The sequence below is a fragment of the Anabrus simplex genome, chromosome 3, assembly GCF_040414725.1.
Source record: "Anabrus simplex isolate iqAnaSimp1 chromosome 3, ASM4041472v1, whole genome shotgun sequence".
Classification (NCBI taxonomy): Eukaryota; Metazoa; Arthropoda; class Insecta; order Orthoptera; family Tettigoniidae; genus Anabrus; species Anabrus simplex.
In genome coordinates, this window is record NC_090267.1 from 4231249 (window position 1) to 4252653 (window position 21405).

At 39.2% G+C, this 21405-nt stretch overlaps 1 protein-coding gene across 1 annotated transcript in view; it reads left to right on the forward strand.

Annotated features, from left to right (window-relative positions):
- The first annotated feature begins 13013 nt into the window (after positions 1–13013).
- LOC136865915 (gastrula zinc finger protein XlCGF57.1-like) overlaps positions 13014–21405 on the forward strand; it is a 174763-nt gene continuing 166371 nt past the window's right edge. The window contains exons 1-2 of the mRNA XM_068226897.1: positions 13014–13042; positions 13167–13260. The gene's annotated coding sequence lies outside the window, so the exon portion shown is untranslated. The remainder of the gene's footprint in view (positions 13043–13166; positions 13261–21405) is intronic.

The following is a 21405-nucleotide window of genomic DNA, read 5'->3' on the forward strand; positions in this document are numbered from 1 at the left end:
ACATTACGATACGAATTATTATTATTATTATTATTATTATTACAAGCGAATGGACCACTAAGGATCACGCTACAACTTCATTTCTTTCTCTTCGTGCGGAGTTTTCTCTGTGTCCAATACTCCTTCATGCGCTCACTGGCCTGCTTTCGTTGTTCGTCTGTCCAGGCTCTTCCGGTCTTCCTAGTTCCTCCTGCGGCTTGAACACCTTCCAAATTCTTCAGTGTGTTCCTAAACGTATTCCTTTCTAACAGCTGGTCTTGCAAAATGCTTAACCTTTCCATATCCTTCTTCGTTTCCTTAATCCATGCTGTAGTGGTCTTTTCTCCAGAAGTAATCAAATATCTATTTGGTAAGTCTGTTTGCGTCCATTCTGTATAGATGTCCAACAAACGCCAGCCTCATTTTCTTCATGATCTCTAAGATTCTTTCCACCTTCTGGTAAACTTCTTTGTTACTCCGAAGTTTCCATCCCCTTTCAGTTTGGAGAGCTCCTATAATTTTTATGAGGATTCTTCTTCCCAGGACCTCGAGCTTCTCCAGCTTGTAGTTCATAGACAGGCATTCACTGGCGTACATGCATTCTGTTTTGATTACGGTGTAGTAATGTTTAAATTTGGAATTCCAGGATAAGTACTTCTTATTGTAGATTTTTTTTTTTTTTTTTTTTTTTTTTTTTTTTTTTTTTTTTTGTCAAGCCGTATGCTCTCTCCATTTTTGAGATCCGATCTTCCAATGCAACTTTTTCTAGTCCATTGTCCTCTATCGTCTCACCAAGGTACTTGAAATTCTTGACCCTTTCTATCCGTCCTATCTCTGTTTCCAGGAATTTTGGTCAATCTTTGATGTTCGTCATGAATTTGGTCTTTTCTGCTGAGATCCTCGGTCGTGTTTGGTTGGCGATTCTTTCCAAGACGTTAATCTGGATGGTTGCGACCTCTGAACAGTCTGATAGTATAGCAAAGTCATCACCAGAAGCCAAGCAGTTGACTTTAATCCCACCTGATTTTCTCCCTAGACAGATCGGGATTATCCCTTGATATTCAAGTTCTGAGTTCCATATTCTCACTATATTTTCTAGGACACAGTTGAATAGGAGTGGGGATAGTCCATCCCCTTGCCTCACGCCTGTCTTGATTTCAATTGATTGTGAGAGATGCCCGAAGAATTTTACCTCGGAGGTTGTGCCTGTTAGGGTCTCTTGGATTATATTTGCCAGTTTGGTTTTGACTCCAAATTCCCTAATGATCTTAATCAAAGTCTCTCTGTCCACCGAATCGAAGGCTTTTTTGAAGTGTATAAACGACACCACGATTTTCTTACCACTCAACATTCTGTGGCGGAGTATTGACTTGAGGTTGAATATTTGTTCGATACAGGAGTGGCCTTTCCTAAACCCTGCTTGGTATTCCCCTACTTGTTGGTCCAAAGTCGCTTCTATTCTATTAAGAAGCAGTTTTGAGAGAATTTTATAGGCAATCAGGAGGAGGGACACGCCCCTATAGCTGTTGACATCTTGCTTGTCGCCTTTCTTATGCAGCGGATGGTTAAGTGCTGTTTTCCGTTCTTCTGGGATTGTCTGCTTCTCACAGATTTCTTTAATGATTTGGTGAAGAACATCTAAGATTTCCCATTCTGCCCATTTCAACATTTCTGCCGTTATTGAGCCCTCTCCACTTGCCCTGTTGTTTTTGAGGTTTTCAAGAGCTTCCTTGACTTCTTCCTTTGTGGTTGGTTCGTCATCTTCTGAGTTCTCTGAGTAGTATAATTGGACTGTTCGGCGGTCTCCTCCTCCTCCGGCTCCCAGGGGCCCGCTCCTCCTCCTCCTCCTCCTCCTCCTCCTCCCGAGGGGCCTTCCCAGGAGCCTCCTCCTCCGCAGCCAGGGGCCTCTTCCAGTGCGACCAACTTAAACTTACTAGCGCGAAATTTGAATTGGTAAACAAAGCCACGTGCTTTTTGACAGCTATCATCAACAACAACAACGCAACGCTAACCTCACTGCTGCCATATTGACGGACCTAAACCTCAGTGCTACCAACTTAACCTCACTAGCGCGAGATTTGAATCGGTAAACAAACCTATGTGCTTTTTTTGAGAGCCACGTGCTTTTTGACAGACAACAACGTATCGCTAACCTCAGTGCTACCTTCTTGACGGACCTAAACCTCAATGCTGCCAACTTAACCAAACTAGCGAGAGATTTGAATCGGTAAACAAACCTATGTGCTTTTTTTGACAGCCACGTGCTTTTTGACAGCTGACATCGACAACAACACATCGCTAACCTCAGTGCTGCTATCTTAACGGGCCTAAAGCTCAGTGCTGCCAACTTAACCTAACTAGCGCGAGATTTGAAAGGGTAAACGAAGCCACGTGCTTTTTTGACAGCTATCATCAACAACAACGCCTCGCTAACGTCAGTGCAGCCATCTTAACGGGCCTAAACCTCAGTGCTGCCAACTAAACTTTACCAGCGCCAGATTTGAATTGGTAAACAAAGCCACGTGCTTTTTTGAAAGCTGTCATCCGCCATCTTTAATCTACAGAGCACAGTGCCGCCCTCTTTATGGCACGTAGTAACGGGCAATTTCGTTAGCCGTCATCCGCCATCTTTAATCAACAGAGCACCGTGCTGCACTCTTTAGCTAAAATGTGGTGGCGGACAATTTGACAAGCTTCCATCTTTAATCAAGAGAGCGCCGCGCTGCAATTTTTATCGTAGTGGCGGCAATTTGAAAAATTCCACGTGCTCTTGTTTGGAAACAAATCCACGTGCTTTTTGTCATCCGCCATCTTTAATCAACAGAGCACCGTGCTGCACTCTTTAGCCAGATACCTTTTAGCAGGCAATTTCATCAGCTGTCATCCGCCATCTTTAATCAAGAGAGCGCAGTGCTGCACTCTTTAGTTAAAATGTGGTGGCAGGAAATTCCACGTGCTTTACAAATCCGCATGATTTTTGTCATCCGCCATCTTTAATCAACAGAGCACCGTGCTGCCCTCTTTAGTTGAAATGTGGTGGCGGACAATTTGACGAGCTACCGTCTTTAATCAAGAGAGCATCGTGCTGCCTTCTTTATAACACTAAACTTTATTCTTTGACGTGTGGTGGTAGGTAATGTGCTTAGCAGCCATCTTTTATCAAGAAAGCACCGTGCTGCACTCTTCATCGTAGTAGCAGATAATTTAAATGAACATGTCAAGGAACACCTGAAGATTATATTACAAAATAAGTGATTAAGAATATAATCGAACACTGTACTCGATCCAACATATGATCAGAACATCGATTGATGTGTTTAGAACATGACTGGGGGTATACCTTTGTTCTAAGACTTCAGTTCTGAACAGCTTGCGTAAGATAGGGATTGTTTGCTTAGCATAACTTGCACCTAACATGCTTTTGTAACTTAGCTAAAAAAATAAATCCTAGTCTTGTTACATCAGGAAGGGTAACTGGCTAAATCCCAGTCTTTCAGCGTCATGAAGGGCATCTAGCCGTAAAACAATGGTTTATGATGTAAAACAATAGATGCTTTGATTTAGAATCCTAAAAGAGTATCCGGCTCTAAAACAGAATCTTGCGACTTAAAATCTCATGCCAGGAAGGGCAACCGTCCGTAAAACAAGACTAGGAGTATGAGAGCAACAGCTAGCTGCTTTCTAGTGTAGTTCAGGTGTTATGCCTTGCGAGTAGGTATGTACTAGCACCGGGTTTCGAATAAGCAGACTCTAGAGTACCTGAACAAGGAAAAATATCGGGGATGTGTTTTTAAAGTAAGCATGAAGTAAGCCTACATACACACAAAAGCTACATCAGGCCGGCGAGCTCCCACCGGAATGTGATGCTTCAGCAAAGTACGAAGTTCACTGCACGCGTACAGTCCGCATCAAAATTTTTGGCAGCAGCAGCAACTTGTTGGACTGAGCTTAGGGGTACAGGCTTAATCGCGGTGAATATATGTTTGCCTGCAGAACTTATATTTCAGCACTTAAGCGTCTTGTGTTGTTCTCAAAGGTCGCTAACAGGTAGGGGATACCGTAGATGTAGGCTTTTTGCTTAGCTTAGCAACCTGCTAAATACAGGTTGGGGATACCGTAGATGTGATCTTAGCTCATCGCCCTTGAGGATCTCTTCTTAGCCTAGCGCTTACTCTCTACTTACAGGTAAGGAACACCGTAGATGTAGGCTTAGCTCAGCACCCTGCTAAGTATAGGTAGGGGATATCGTAGGTGCAGTCTTAGCTCAATACCCTTGAGGATCGCTTCTTAGCCTAGCGCCTCTGTCTACCTACAGGTAGGGGATACCGTAGATGCGGTCTTAGCTCCATGTCCTTGAGGATCGCTTCTTAGCCTAGCGCATTCTGTTTACCTACAGGTAAGGGATACCGTAGATGTTGGCTGTTTGCTTAGCTTAGCACCCTGCTAAGTACAGGTAAGGGATACCGTAGATGTGATCTTAGATCATCGCCCTTGAAGATTGCTTCTTAGCCTAGCGCTTACTCTCTACTTACAGCTAAGGAATAACGTAGATGTAGGCTTAGCTCAGCACCCTGCTAAGTATAGGTAGGGGATACCGTAGATGCGGTCTTAGCTCAATACCCATGAGGATCGCTTCTTAGCCCAGCGCTCTCTATCTACTTACAGGCAAGGGACACCGTAGATGTAAGCGTTTTTGCTTAGCTTAGCATGCTGCTAAGTACAGGTAGGGGATACCGTAGATGCGGTCTTAGCTCAATGCTCTTGAGGATCGCCTCTTAGCGTAGCGCCCATGTCTACTTACAGGCGAGGGATACCGTAGATGTAGGCTTTTTGCTTAGCTTAGTGCCCCGTTTAAGTTCAGAGGTCGAGGATCGCGCGCTGGCCTTCCTAGGTTCGATACGCATCAGCTTGCAGAATTCCTAAGTCCCGGTACCTCGGCATCTTTGAAAAGAGCAGGTTCGATTCTAGCCTAGTGCTTAAATACATCAGCCTGCAGAAATTAGCGTAAGGCACTCAGAAGAAGTCTTGTTGCATAAACATTTCATTCCAACTGTAGTGCACATATTTGCAACCTCGACATCCGCTTAGTGATAAGCTGCATATTTACTCGGTGCAGCCTGTGTCAAGCGCTCACAGTTCTCCCGTGTGCGTTAATTGTGTGCACATCCTCTACTTTCATACTCACCGTCTAGTAGTAAAAAACAAAAGCAAGATTAATTCCTTGCATATTATTATTATTATTATTATTATTATTATTATTATTATTATTATTATTATTATTATTATTATTATTATTATTATTATTATTTACGATTTATTTTTTCTTTGTTTTTTGGAAAATCACTGTCTGCTGTAAATATTATTCTTCAGTTTGCAGCCTTCAACTTAAGATAAGCCTAAACTGTTTGTTAGTGTTTGCATTTTCTGTTCGAAAGCAACTACTACGCTAGCTTACCCTTTCATATCCTATCGTCACAAGTGCTTTCATACTAGTAAAGATAGCTAGGCTAGCTGACTTACCCTTTCATATCCCATCGTCACAAGTGCTTTTACGCTAGTAAAGAAGGCTAGGCTAACTGACTTGCCCTTTCATATCCTATCATCACAAGTGCTTTTACGCTAGTAAAGAAGGCTAGGCTAGCTGACTTGCCCTTTCATATCCCATCATCACAAGTGCTATTACGCTAGTAAAGAAGGCTAGGCTGGCTGACTTGCACTTTCATATCCCATCATCACAAGTGCTTTTACGCTAGGTAATAAACATCTTCGAGTTAAAGATAGCTAGGCTAGCTGAATTGCCCTTTAATATCCTATCATCACTATGTGCGATGCAAGTGCTCTGTGTGTGAACATGAGAATGTGCTAACGCTACTTTCAGTTAGACGACATTTATAACAGGCTAGTTGTTGACGAACCAAGTAACTTTTGTAGCCCTTTCCTATCCCATCATCTCAAGTGCTTCTACACGAGGCAATAAACATCTTCGAGTTGCATGTTTCTAAAGATAGCTAGGCTAGCTGTTAACAAACCAAGTAACTTTTGTAGCCCTTTCCTATTCTATCATTACTATGTGCGATGCAAGTGCTAACGCTACATTCATATATTTTTGTTCTTTTCTAGGTACATCAAGAGTCATCGTCGACATTTATTCGAGTTACAGGCTTGAACGTGCACATTTTATTTATCCGAGTAACCGTTTGCAGTCTGCAGCGTGAACATTTTTAAGGTATCTTTCGATCTTTTCTAATTAATCTTATATGTTTGCATTATTTTTTAAAATCTAAAAAATAGTATTCCGCTTTTTTGTAGAAAAACCACGGAGAAGATTAACCAGATAGGTCATATTTCAACTCCAACTACCAAGACGCTCACAAGTCTACAGCTAAATGAGCAATTTAAAGTGATTGTACTACGAAGATTAGAAACGAAATTTGGAGAAAGGATTTTATGCGTCTGCAAACTCTTTCAAGTTTTTTTACCTAATAGATTTAGTGTGCTAACTGATTTAGAAATAGAAGAACTAAATCAACGTTCTATTTGCATTATATATCGCGGAATAGAGAACAAATCTTGTGTTATTAGTTTTGTTGATGCATAATAAATTAGGAAACTACACCTGTTACACCTTGCAAAGCTCTTAATGCATAAATTACACTAAGCACTTCGAAGTATTTCTACATATTAGTTATATGCACATACAATTTTAATACAAACATACATCTATGCCGCTACCATTGTCAAAATGCAACAACTTTAGCTAACTTACACTCTTTAGTTAAAATGTTGTTCTATTGTAGCAGCTTTAAAGTATTGTAGTGTCGGAATTTTATCCTGCAAGCGTTGTTTTCGATATTAAGCGTGTAAGGCTATCTTGTCTTGCGAATGTTACTCTACACTGCTCGCAGAATAACATAGTACATGCTTGATGTTTTTGATTTTATGTGGCGAGTGAGGCTATCCTGTATTCCGAATGTTACACTACACTGCTCGCAGAATAACATAGTAGATGCCTGATGATTTTAATTTTATGTAGCGCGTGAGGCTATCCTGTCTTCCGAATGTTACACTACACTGCTCGCAGAATAACATAGTGATGCCTGATGTTTTTGATTTGATATGACGTGCGAGGTTATCTTTTCTCGTAAACGTCGCCTTACACTGCTCGCAGTGTAACGTATCGGATGCCTGTTGATGTTTCCTTTTTACATGAAGTGCGAGGTTATCACATCTTCTGAACGTTTCATTGCACTGCGAGTAGGGAAAATCTGAAAAGAAAACAACCATTTATCAATAGAGATTAGGCGAAAGTTGTGATGTTCGGAAGAAACCAAGTTTTAACCTGTAGAGGTCAGACATGATCGCGAGTTCGGAAAAAACAACTTTTTACCTAAAGAATTTAGATATTATGGTAAATTTTAAAAGCAGATTGAGAGATGAATGTTCTATACCTAACAAAGTAAAAGCACTCTTGCTACCTTCTTAATAGACACATACATCCTTAGTTTCTTAGTAAAACCCTAAATCTTTTTGAATTCCTTGTACTTTCTACTTCTTCGATTGCTAAGCCTTTTGTAGTAAAGTAATAATAATACTGCAGTTTCAAAGTTAAAAGTTTGGTTATAGGTTTGTTCACTGCAAAAAGGAAGATAAGTAGGATATATAACTGTAAAGAGTGTAGTACAAGTAGAATAGACATAAACATTGCAACAGTATAACGTCTTACCTCTGTAACAATAGACATTACAACTGAACAACTTCTTACTTGTGTAACGATAGACATTACAACAGTATAACGTCTTACCTCTTTAACGATAAACATTGCAACAGTATAACCCTTCACTTCTATAACGATAAACATTGCAACAGTATAACACTTTACTTCTATAACGATAAACATTGTAACAGTATAACACTTTACTTCTATAACGATAAACATTGCAACAGTATAACACTTTACTTCTATAACGATAAACATTGCAACAGTATAACACTTCACTTCTATAACGATAAACATTGCAACAGTATAACGTCGTTCCTCTGTAACATTGCAACAGTATGACTTCTTTCATCTGTAACATTGCAACAGTATGACGTCTTACCTCTATGACGATAGACATTTTAACAGTATAACACTTTACTTCTATAACGATAGGCATTTGCAACAGTATAACAATTTACTTCTATAACGATAGGCATTGCAACAGTATAGTCGTGTAAGCCCGGTGTTAACAAAGACTTTACTTTTAGTACTACATTAATTACAGGAATGTAAACGCTCCCTAGTAAGTGTCAGCAGGTGTCGCTAAAGACGCGACTTCTAGAAAAAAAATTTTAGGAGTGTAGATGCTCACTAGTATGTGTAAGCAAGCGTTAACGAAGACTTAACTTCAGGTACTACATTAATTACAACAATGTAAACGCTTTCGAGTATGTGTTAGCTAGTGCATCTAAAAACGTAACTTCTTCAGATTTTTAATATTACATTGCTCACTACTGCATGTATTGCAGTAGCAGAATTTTTGTTCTGCGAGTAATTGATTTACTATCAAACAGTCTCAAGTTTTGTATCGCTTGGTTTTTAGTTATAGCCTTGTTTACTATAGCATAACATCAACTAAAACTATTACATACAATATTTACATTATTAATTGTAAGATAAAGCATGTACACACAAGAATTACATCGAGAAGGAAAAAGTACGCAAACATCACTACAAGTAAAATCATTCAAGATAAATCTTGTACATACAGGATGTAAATAAATACTGTAGAATTGGCATATTATTTTATTTTAGATTAGGTAATACCTTTTCCTTCTCCCACACCTTTCTCTTAAAAGTTTTGTTTATTACTTGGAGAAGAAGAGTAAGTATGTCAAGAAAGAAAGTGTTTAGCAAATTCGTAATATGTTTTCGTCTTAGAAGAGCAGCTCAGTAAGTATGTTGAGAAGAGAATTTTTTCTAAACAGTGTTTGATTCTACTCTTGCAATGCTGTATACAACATCGAACTATAGTATGTATATATGTTTTTGAACGGTAGTATGTGTTCAAGTCTAAACTTGCACACTCTCGCTTTTGCAATGCATGTTCGATAAAGATGTACCTTGGCAGAGTAAGTAAAGGTAAAGGAAGTTATAAGAGTTGTTATCTTGCCCAAGCTGTTCAGAATTCCAGTCTAATTTTTTTCTTAGAACAAAGCTATACCCCAGACATGTTGTAAACACTTCAACTGATGTTCTGATCATATGTTGTATCGAGTACAGTGTTCGATTCTAGTTTTGATCACATCAAATAATGTTCTGATCACATGTTAAAGTTAACAACATCGAGTGCAGTGTTCAATTCTAGTCTTGTTATGTTTCAATCTGATTTTCTCAGAACAAAGGTATTTCCTAACATGCTCTAAATACATGTTTCATCGAGTTCAGTGTTCGAATCTAGTCTTGACCACTTATTTAGTGATCTGAACACATCAATTAATGTTCTGATCACATGTTAAAGTTAACAACATCGATTTTAGTCTTGTTATGCTTTAATCTAATCTTCTTAGAATCTGAACAGAGCAATCATTGTTCTAATCATATGTTGAAGTTAATGGTATCAATTCTAGTCTTGTTATGTTTTAATTTGATTTTCTTAGAACAAAGGTATCCCCTAACATGTCGTACAGTGTTCGAATCTAATCTTGATCACTTATTTAATGATCTGAACACATCAATCAATGTTCTGATCACATGTTAAGGTTAACAGCAGCGATTCTAGTCTTGTTATGTTTCAATCTGATCTTCTTAGAACAAAGGTATCCCCTGACATGTTCTAAACACATGCTGTACCGTGTTCGGTTCTAGTTAGTGATCTGAACACATCAATCAATGTTCTAATCACATGTTGAAGATAACAACATCGATTTTAGTCTTGTTATGTTTTGCAAGTCTAAACATGCACAATAATGTTATCGCTGCACACTCTTGCCTTCGCGTTGTATGTTCGATAAAGCTATGCCTTGACAGAGCTGGAAAAGGAGGTTATAACAATCGCTATCTTACGCAAGCTGTTCAGAACTGAAGTATTATCTTTTTCTCTTAGAACAAAGGTATACCCCCAGATATGTTCTGTGTGCTAGTTGCTTTACGTCGCACCGACACAGATAGGTCTTATGGCGACGATGGGACAGGAAAGGGCTAGGAGAGGGAAGGAAGCGGCCGTGGCCTTAATTAAGGTACAGCCCCAGCATTTGCCTGGTGTGAAAATGGGAAACCACGGAAAACCATTTTCAGGGCTGCCTACAGTGGGGTTCGAACCTACTATCTCCCGAATACTGGATACTGGCCGCACTTAAGTGACTGCAGCTATCGAGCTCGGTCAGATATGTTCTAAACACATCAATCGATGTTCTGATCATATGTTGGATCGAGTACAGTTTTCGATTATATTCTTATTCACTCCTTTTGTAATATAATATTCAGGTATTCCTTGACATGTTCTTTTAAATTCTCTGCTACTACGATAAAGAGTACAGCACGGTGCTCTCTTGATTAAAGATGGCTGCTAAGCACATTACCTATCACCACATGTCAAAGAATAAAGTTTAGTGTTATGAAGATGGCAGCACGATGCTCTCTTGATTAAAGATGGCTGTTTGTCAAATTGTCCGTCACCATATTTCAACTAAAGTGTGCAGCACGGTGCTCTGTTGATTAAAGATGGCGGATGACAGCTAACGAAATTGCCCGTTACAACGTGCCATAAGGAGGGCGGCACTGTGCTCTGTAGATTAAATATGGCGGATGACAGCTGATGAAATTACCCGCTAGAGGGCAGCGCGGTGCTCTGTTGATTAAAGATGGCGGATGACAGCTGTCAAAAAGCACGTGGCTTTGTTTACCAATTCAAATCTGGCGCTGGTAAAGTTAAGTTGGCAGCACTGAGGTTTAGGCCCGTTAAGATGGCTGCATTGTCGTTAGAGATGCGTTGTTGTCGATGACAGCTGTCAAAAAGCACGTGGCTGTCAAAAAGGCACATAGCTTTGTTTACCGATTCAAATCTCGCGCTAGTTTGGTTAAGTTGACAGCACTGAGGTTTAGGTCCGTCAAGATGGTAGCACTGAAGTTAGCAATACGTTGTTGTCTGTCAAAAAGCAAGTGGCTGTCAAAAAAGCACGTGGAATTGTTTACCGATTCAAATATCGCGCTAGTGAGGTTAAGTTAGTAGCACTGAGGTTTAGGCCCGTCAAGATGGCAGCAGTGAGGTTAGCGATGCGTTGTTGTTGATGATAGCTGTCAAAAAGCACGTGGCTTTGTTTACCAATTCAAATTTCGCGCTAGTAAGGCTAAGTTGGAAGCACTGGAAGAGGTCCCTGGCTGCGGACGAGGAGGCCCCTGGGAAGGCCTCTCGGGAGGACGAGGACGAGCGTGCCCCTGGGAGCCGGAGGAGGAGGAGGCCGCCGAACTGTCCAATAATACTACTTCTCTGGTATGTCTGGAAATTCTAATTCAGAGGTTGGGGAAGGACAAATCAAGAGAGTGTGGTAGTACCTGGCTAATATCTGAAAGTTTTCTTGGTTGTTCAGTCCGATTTTACCCTGTTCGTTTCTGAAACTCTAACTTGGCGCTTGGTATCTTTTGAGTTTTCTCTTGAAGGTCTGATAAAAGTCTCTAGAATTGTTCTTGACAAAGTCGGTCTGGATCTTTTCCAGTTGAGCTCTTTCAAATTATTATTATTATTATTATTATTATTATTATTATTATTATTATTATTATTATTATTATTATTATTATTATTATTATTATTATTATTATTATTATTATTACAGGGATTTATCGTGGACCACAGAGGTAAGGAAGCGGATGGAGTGAATGGCTGGATAGGGAACCATTTCGAGTAAAAATTAGTCTCATAAAGAATTGGAAATGTTATTTCTTTCACCTCTTAAAATCCAAACAGATTATTTTAATGTTATAACAAGAAGCAGAAAATCATAGTAGTCGTAAATTTACTAGAGAATACTAATACATACAAAAAGCTCGTCAGCTCCAACAATATAGCGAAGTTGTAAGTCCTACGTGGTGTGTTCCGAGCTGTCAGCGGAGAGATGGCGTGGAGTGACATTAGTAGACGAATAAGTTTGAGTGGCGTTTATAAAAGTAGGAAAGATCATAATATGAAGATAAAGTTGGAATTCAAGAGGACAAATTGAGGCAAATATTCATTTATAGGAAGGGGAGTTAGTGATTGGTATAACTTACCAAGGGAGATGTTCAATAAATTTCCAATTTCTTTGAAATCATTTAGGAAAAGGCTACGAAAATAACAAATAGGGAATCTGCCACCTGGGCGACTGCCGTAAGTGCAGATCAGTATTGATTGATTGATTGATTGTCCTTAATCAGGTACAGATTAAATGGAAGAAAATCACATGTATTAATCTACATATTGAAGAGCATAATTGCTCTTAATAGGTACAACCATCTGGGCCGGTTTCTTCAGCTGTATGTTAAATGTAGCTTAACATATGTTAACTAACAAGTGTTTCTTTTTAAGATTTCGGTTAACAGGTTCCTGTTTCACAAAATTATTTCCAACATGTGTTAAGTAACATTTGTTAGAGACAAGTTAACACGTTCGCGTGAGGTTTCTGAACGCGCTCGACGGCGCACGTGGTGCTTATCGCGGTTAATTGGAACCTCATGCACTCTGGACGCGGGTTTTGTTGGGAGGATAGAGGTTATGGCTAGTGAGCAGCGCACAGCGAGTGTGAGAGGAACCTGGTTTTAGATATAATGGGAAATTGGGAAAATACAATAGAAAATCAGAGAACGGACGGTGTCAGCATAAATGAAAAAGACATTTCATGGGACAGGAATTTAACTCGGATATTAGAATTACAAAGCGCTGGACGAAACAGTTAAAGCAGTTCCATGTGAATATGCGAAGAAGGAAAAATGCCAGGGTGAAAATTGAAACTTATAAATCTGGAGGTGGTATTTTTCCTAAAGGGATGAACGATTGCTTGCGATAACGGGTGACCACGTGGAACGCCTTCAACGGCGATGCGGAATATAATGGTAAGTTTTATTGATAGATGTCTATTTCCAACCTTCCCACCAGTAAGTTTACATTGGAATGGAATTGAACATAGTACAACCTATACGATATATATAAGCAACTCTTTCATCCACATGATTCCAGTACCTGGACCGAAGAAGTAATTTCTCTGCAGGAGGAGAATCAAGAAGACCAAAGTACATTGGATACTCCCAAAGCTTCCAGGGGTAATGAAAATGTAAGTAACTTGTGTTTCCTTGCTGAAAAATGGGAGTGTGTTAGTTATCATCATCTTCACACAACAGGGACTAGGCCTTACTATATCATCACTTGCCTTGTACGTAATGAAAACTCCTTCTGATTAGTGCAAAAACATATTTTTTTTCTTCTCAGATTTTTATTTTGCACTTGATGATGATGATGCTTCTGGTTTAAAGGGGCCTAACGTCTAAGTCATCGGCCCCATTTTGCACTTAAGAGGTACATGTAAACAGAACTGCATGCATGAGGGCAGTGGTACGTGATACATCATGGTTATTGGTGAATGCTTTGCTATATGCACTTTGGATAATGTTGAGATTAATTTCCCCTTTCTGAATTTAATTGTTATTTTCCACCTCTTTTCTAAAATCTTCTTCTAACCCTAGAACATAAAACCTATGTTAATAGTACATAGTACATAAACCTAATATTGTTTACGACCGCACTTTCCATTTATTATTTTGCAGTACCGGTATACATATCACTATATTTTTTTAAAATCACACATGGCAACTCTTGTCAATCGAAAGTAATCTATCCACTGACTGTCATCATATTATCTGCAGTTGGCCACCTTCCGATAGTAACTGCAACTCGACATCTTTCGTCTCTTCATAGTAGCATGTTAGCCTTCTTTGTGCTGCTAGGTCCTACTTATGCTTGTCAAGATCCACAAAAACATCGCCCATAACTTAAGTGTTTCATTCATCAGAGCAGTTTGCATACTGATTTGCATGGTGTAATTTGCAGTATGTCTACGAACACTCTAACGTTATCATTCACCTCTTTTAAAAGACATGTGGCAAATTGTCCTCTTCGTCCTGATGGTTTCAGCTTCTACTTGAGATGGTCCACTTTTAACTCCTACTCCTGTATCATTATCTGGAGATCAGATTACGAGCATTCATTCCAGCAACATTTTCCAATATCGTTTCATTTCACCTGTCAACTAATACACTATATACAATACTGGACATTTTCGCATTCTCCTGTGCTAAACTGCGAAACATTTTGACAGTGGCGCACCTGGCGGAACGACCTTAAAAGTCAGGTGGTAAGATTGAAGCTGCACAAGTTGCATGTTAAAATTGACAGATATAATGTAACTAAATAATAATGTCGGCTTTTTCTCGGAATTCTTGGCGGAATAGTCAGCGTTGAGGCCTCCTCTTCAGAAGGTCACGGAATCGATTCCATCGGGATCGGAGATTTTAAACGCGTCTAATTAATTCATCTGGTTCGGGGACTGGGTTATATGTTCGTTCCAACAATTTCTATTGATATTCAGACAACACATTACACTTCCAACCATCACGATAACATGCTGTAGTGATTAATAGACGTCGGATTTTTAGGTGCCAACATGTTATCCTGTTGCCTAAAATAGGCTTTCAAATAGGTTTTAAAATATGTTTCGGCAGCTTCAATTTTACGTATTTTAATAGGCATCAATGAAAATACAATTTTTATTTTGCTAAATTGATAATACCTCGTTAGGGGAAAATGTAAAAACAAGTTTTTACTCACTTCCTTGTTGCAAACTGCTTCATTAAAGGCGAGTTGTGACCTGACACATAATTTACACCCTGAACAAACGGGAATACCGGAATGTTCTCACAGGTCAGTGGATGCTGTCTCCAGCCTCGTGACAGACTAGGAAGTGTTCGCTGCGGGAGGTTCTTAAGGTTTCCCAGGGTGTGTGGTTTACAGCTTTTCGATTTTAAGATTTGTTTAAAATACTGAAAAAGAGCCAAAAATATTGTATTTTCTCGGAGTACCTCATATTAAGAGCATGTTAACCGATTTAGGGATAAAATAGCAAACATAGGTTCAAACGTCACTATAGAACCAACGTTTCTAACATTATAAATACATGAAACGTGCAAATACAACCTCATTTTATGTTCTGTCTTCAAGAACAAAGTAGGCTTTCCCTAAAATCCGAGGTCAAGTGATTACATCCATCCGTATGGGTTGGCGTGAGGAAGGGCATCCGGCCGTAAAATAGGTTCAGATCCACATGTGCGACACAGCTCGCACCCGCGACCCCACAGTTCTCAGAAATACGGCAGAAAAAAGAATTGTTGTTTTATGTATTCTGTTTTAATTTTCTTCATGTAACAAATCAAAGATAAGAATACTTAGCAACTAAATGTTGCACCTAATGTGATATGTACACTAATACTTCGCAATATTGGGATTTACTTACAATGTTTTGTCTCGAGGAAAGCGGAAGAAAAATTTATATAGCTGAACAAGTGCAGCCAAAAACAGCATAAACCTTAACAGACATGGTTCAGTGCTTGTATGATTGTAATTCCAAAAAACTTTTGTCACTGGATAAATGAAATTTTCACGAAAATCTTCTTCTCAACGTAAATCCAAGATCAGAATTTCATTCTGCATAAGCTGATCGGTATAAGCAAATACAAAGAGACAATACGCGAAACTTACGGATTTAGCCTTGTTAAAATGGGTGACAATTCGCAAGTGGCGCTCCTAGTGGCGTGACCTGAAAATCAGCGCTAAATACAAATATCAATGGAAATGCATTTACGGAAATGGATAAATAAGTTACGTCTAGACAGTAGGTGTTACTAACATATTAACTTGAAAGTTGCTAAAATAATTCTGGATAAATATTTGAAAATTTATTTAACAAGTTATCATTTAAAGACTGAAATTAGACATATAACCAAGATGTGAAATGGACTGCTGTGATAGGGCTTGATCTTTCATTTATGCATTACTTTTTTACCTTTAGTATTCCTACCTGAACAGTCACGGTTAGATTTGTCTTTTTCTCATTTAAAAGCATTGTATCATCACATTAAGACACTTCTCAATAAAAATATCGGCACATTCCTTACACACATGATTCAATGAATTTATATTTAAGATTTGCACAATTTTCCTATTAACTTGAAGCCTACTAACAGGAAGAAATTCTATAAATTTACCCTCAAGAACATTCAAAATTTCCGTATAAGCAATACTTGCCATTACATTAGGGTAAAGCAAATTTGCATCTTCATATTGTTTCAACAAAATATGTACATTTCTTAAAACACCCATACTTCCTTCGGAGCTTGAGGACGCATTGCGGCATTCCAAGTGGGTTAACTTGGAACACAATCAGTCACACACAGGTGCATATGCATTTTCTAGAATTAAATCAAAACTCACAGATCACACAACAACACATCGGCATTGAAGGTTAACTGCTGCACTGTACAATAAAATAAGATTATATTTTAAACCAGTTAAAATATGGATCGCGCAGGTCAGAAATGGTGGAAGTACTATACAAATATTTTTGAAACTGGAGGAATATCTATGCAAACACAATATTTACTTACATTTTCTTGTCACGAGGGAAACGGAAAAAAAGACCGAGAATCCTTCTGCACTTCATAGTGATTGCAGCCAAGCACAGCATATATATTTCCACTGATATTGAGGGGAGATATAAAGGAATGACACACGCTACTATTTACTTGTGTCAACTTAATGCAAACGCATAAATGACGCCAAAAACTTTACAAACATTTACACGTGCTCTTATGACAGAATCAGTAACTCCCGGGTTACTCCGCTAGACAGAGCTCTAATCGCTGCCCTTCGATGTCTCGCAGAGCGTCGCGTATTGTCTCTACCACGGCCATCTTGATATATAGAGGCCTGCTACCAACAGTTGTGACGTCACGCGTATAGTGCTCACTCTCCGTCGTCGCGTGTAATTGCTATATTGCTGATACGATACCTTTTATCATAATTTGACAAAGAAAATTCAATAATAAGCCTATAAACACAAAACACAGAAGAAACACTATCAAAAGTATGCATACGAATACACAAATATATGCACTCAAGGTAATATATTACATATTGTAACATGTTCGACTGAAGGCTACTCACCTGGACTGTACGATGACGGTGAATAGGCGAATGGTTTTCTCTCAAAACAATGCAATTCTTTTATGCTTGTCTGAACACATGAATAAGTTAAAAACGTATTTTCCAAAATATGACAGATATTGGTCACAACACTCATTAACTCAGCAGCACACACCCACACTTGTCACAGGTTTTTCAACTTTCATTATCAAAACATTGAAAACATTGAAAGAAACATCCCTAGAATTTCCACTGTCTAAAAATATATCTTTGAATCAGACATCAAGGTATAAGTTAATGTATAGCTTTCCACAATTTAAAAAGTAATATGATGGTCACTAGGCAAATTGTTGCTGTTTCTAAAATGCCATTATATTACACTTATTTGAGCACATAGTGTTATTAATTAATTATTTATGAATGACAGGAAAATATTTGCTATGGTATGATAGATCTTGGACACAACGCTCATTAACTCTGCAGCTCACACCCACACTTGTCACAGAAATTACCAGGTTTTTCAACTTTCATTATAAAAACATTGGAAGAAACATCCCTACAATTACTACTGAATGAGGTATCAAGGTCTGAGTTAACGTGTACCTCTCCAAAATTTGAAAAGTAGTATGATGGTCACTCGGCAAGCTGTTGCTCTCTCTAAAATGCCCTTATATTACACATTACACTTATTTGAGCATATAGTATTATTAATTATTTATGAATGACAGTTAGCAAAAATATGTGCCATGATATGATAGATCTTGGAGACAACACTCATTAACTCTGAAGCACACAGCCACACTTGTCACAGAAATTACCAGATTTTTCAACTTTCATTATCAAAACATTGAAAGAAACATCCCGACAAATACCACTGAATGAGATATCAAGGTCTGAGTTAATGCGTAGTTTTCCACAGTTTGAAAAGTAGTATGATGGTCACTCGGCAAACTGTTGCTGTCTTTAAAATGCCCTTATATTACACTTATTTGAGCACATAATGCTATTAATTATTTATGAATGACAGTTAGGAAAAATATTTGCCATGATATGATAGATCTTCGACACAACACTCATTAACTCTGCAGCTCACACCCACACTTGTCAAAGAAATTACCAGGTATTTCAACTTCCATTATCAAATCATTGAAAGAAAGATCCCTATGATTTCCACTGTTTAAAAATACATCTTTGAATCAGATATCAAGGCCTGAATTAAATGTAGCCCTCCATAACAAATAATTTGATGCTCAATAGACGAACTGTTGTCTCTAAAATGTTAATTTTTTACCCTTATTTGTGCGCACAGTGTTTTTGTTAATTATTTTAGAGTAATTGTTACTAAAAATATTTCCGAAAATGTGGCAGATGTTGGACACAATACTAATGAACTCTAAGCCTACCACACACATACTTATTACAGTAATTGCCAGTTTTTTCAACTTTCATTTTCAAAAATTTGTAAAAACATCCCTGTGACTTCCGGTGTTCAAAAAGGCATCTTCAAAATCAGATGTCAAAGTCTGAAATAAAGTGTAGCCCTCCACAGCAATTTGGAAAACAAAATCTGTAGGCTGTTTCAACCCCTCTCTGCACAGCTTTAGCAAGTATGAATTTGGTTTGAAGCTTGTAAACAAAACTTTATTGACATCAAAATTTGGTAAAAATTTCAAGTACATTTAGGGTTGTTAACTTACCCAACAAGTCCTCATAATTTGATATCTTGTCTCCATCTTCTGGCGATTTTCCTTTGGCAGGTATTGGTTGAGACATATATGACGGCTGTCCAGGAAATATAGTTGGCACAGCATCGACAGTTAGTTTTGGCTTTACCCTGGGCACAGTTAAAACGGAACCATAGGGTCGTTTTGCAGTATCAACTCGAATTATGTGATTTTCGAAAAAAATGTTAGTAGTATAATTGGACAGTTCTGGCGCCTCCTCCCGCGGAAAATTTGAATTTTGGCGGAAAATTTGAATTTTTGGCGGGAAATTTGAATTTTGGCGGGAGATTTGAATTTGTAAACAAAGCCACGTGCTTTTTGACAGCTGTCATCGACAACAACGCATCGCTAACCTCACTGCTGCCATCTTGACGGGCCTAAACCTCAGTAGTGTCAACTTAACCTAACTAGCGCGAGGTAAACAAAGCCACGTGTTTTTGACAGCCACGTGCTTTTTTGACAGCTGTCATCGACAACAACGCATCGCTAACCTCAGTACCGCCATCTTGACGGGCCTAAACCTCAGTAGTACCAACTTAACCTAACCAGCGTGAAGTAAACAAAGCCACGTGTTTTTTGACAGCCACGTGCTTTTTGACAGACAACAACGCATCGCTAACCTCAGTACAGCCATCTTGACGGGCCTAAACCTCAGTAGTACCAACTTAACCTAACTAGCGTGTGGTAAACAAAGCCACGTGCTTTTTTGACAGCTGTCATCCGCCATCTTTAAACTACAGAGCACTGTGCTGCCCCCTTTATCGTAGTAGATGTAAAATTCGTCACCTGTCATCGGCACTGCTGCCAACTTGGCGGGCTAAAACCTTAGTGCTACCAACTTAACCTCACTAGCGTGAGATAAACAAATCCACGTGCTTTTATGACAGCTGTCATCCGCCATCTTTAATCTATAGAGCACAGTGCTACCCTCTTTGTGGTAGCGGATAATTTGAAAAATGCTTTTTGACAGCAACCATCTTTGAGCACCGTGCTGCCCTCTTTAGCTACTTACCTTTGAAATGTGGTGGCGGTAAATTCCACGTGCTTTACAAACCTATATGCTTTTCTGACAGCTGTCATCCGCCATCTTTAATCCAGAGAGAACAGTGCTGCAATCTTTAGTTTGAAATGTGGTGGCGACAAATTCCACGTGCTCTTGTTTGGAAACAAATCAACATGCTTTGTTGACAGCTGTCATCCGCCATCTTTAATCACTGTGCTGCCCTCTTTAGCTACTTACCTTTGAAATGTGGTGGCGGTAAATTCCACGTGCTTTACAAACCTATATGCTTTTCTGACAGCTGTCATCCGCCATCTTTAATCCAGAGAGAACAGTGCTGCAATCTTTAGTTGAAATGTGGTGGCGGCAAATTCCACGTGCTCTTGTTTGGAAACAAATCAACATGCTTTTTTTGACAGCTGTCATCCGCCATCTTTCATCAACAGAGCACCATGCTGCTATCATGCGGGCAATTTCGTCAGCTGTCATCCGCCATCTTTAATCCACAGAACACCGTGCTGCCCTCGTTATGGCTACTACCTTAAGAACGTAGTAGCGGGCAATTTGAAAAGTTCTGTTAGCTATCATCCGCCATCTTTAATCAAGAGAGCACCGTGCTGCCCTCTTTACCATCTTTAAGCCAGAGAGAACAGTGCTGCAATCTTTAGTTTGAAATGTGGTGGCAACAAATTCCACGTGCTCTTGTTTGGAAACAAAGCCATGTGCTTTTTTGACAGCTGTCATGCGCCATCTTTAATCAACAGAGCACCATGCTGCTATCATGCGGGTAATTTCGTCAGCTGTCATCCAACATCTTTAATCCACAGAACACCGTGCTGCCCTCTTTATGGCTACTACCTTAAGCACGTAGTAGCGGGCAATTTGAAAATTTCTGTTAGCTATCATCCGCCATCTTTAATCAAGAGAGCACCGTGCTGCCCTCTTTAGCTAGATACCTTTGAAATGTGGTGGTGGCAAATTGAAAAATTTCACGCGCTCTTGTTTGGAAACAAACTCACGTGCTTTTTTGACAGCCATCATCCGCCATCTTTAAGCAACAGAGTACAGTGCTGCCCTCTTTGTTGTGGCGGTAAATTCCACGTGCTCTTGTTTGGAAACAAAGCTATGTGCTTTTTTTGACAGGTGTCATCAGCGATCTTTAACCAACAGAGCACTATGCTGCTATCATGCGGGCAATTTCGTTAGCTGTCATCCGCCATCTTTTAATGAACAGAGCACCGTGCTGCCCTATGCGGGGCAATTTCGTCAGCTGTCATCCGCTCGCATACCCGCAGTGACGCATGTTTAGACTTGAACACACACATACTACTGTTCAAAACTTATTACAACTTGAACTGCATACTAGTGTTCGATGTTGCAGAACACAGCATTGCGAGACTAGAATCAAGCACTGTTTAGAAAAACAAAAAATTCTCTTCTCAACATACTTACTGAGCTGCTCTTCCTGCTCAGTGAAGGTACATCTCTATCGAACGTGCAT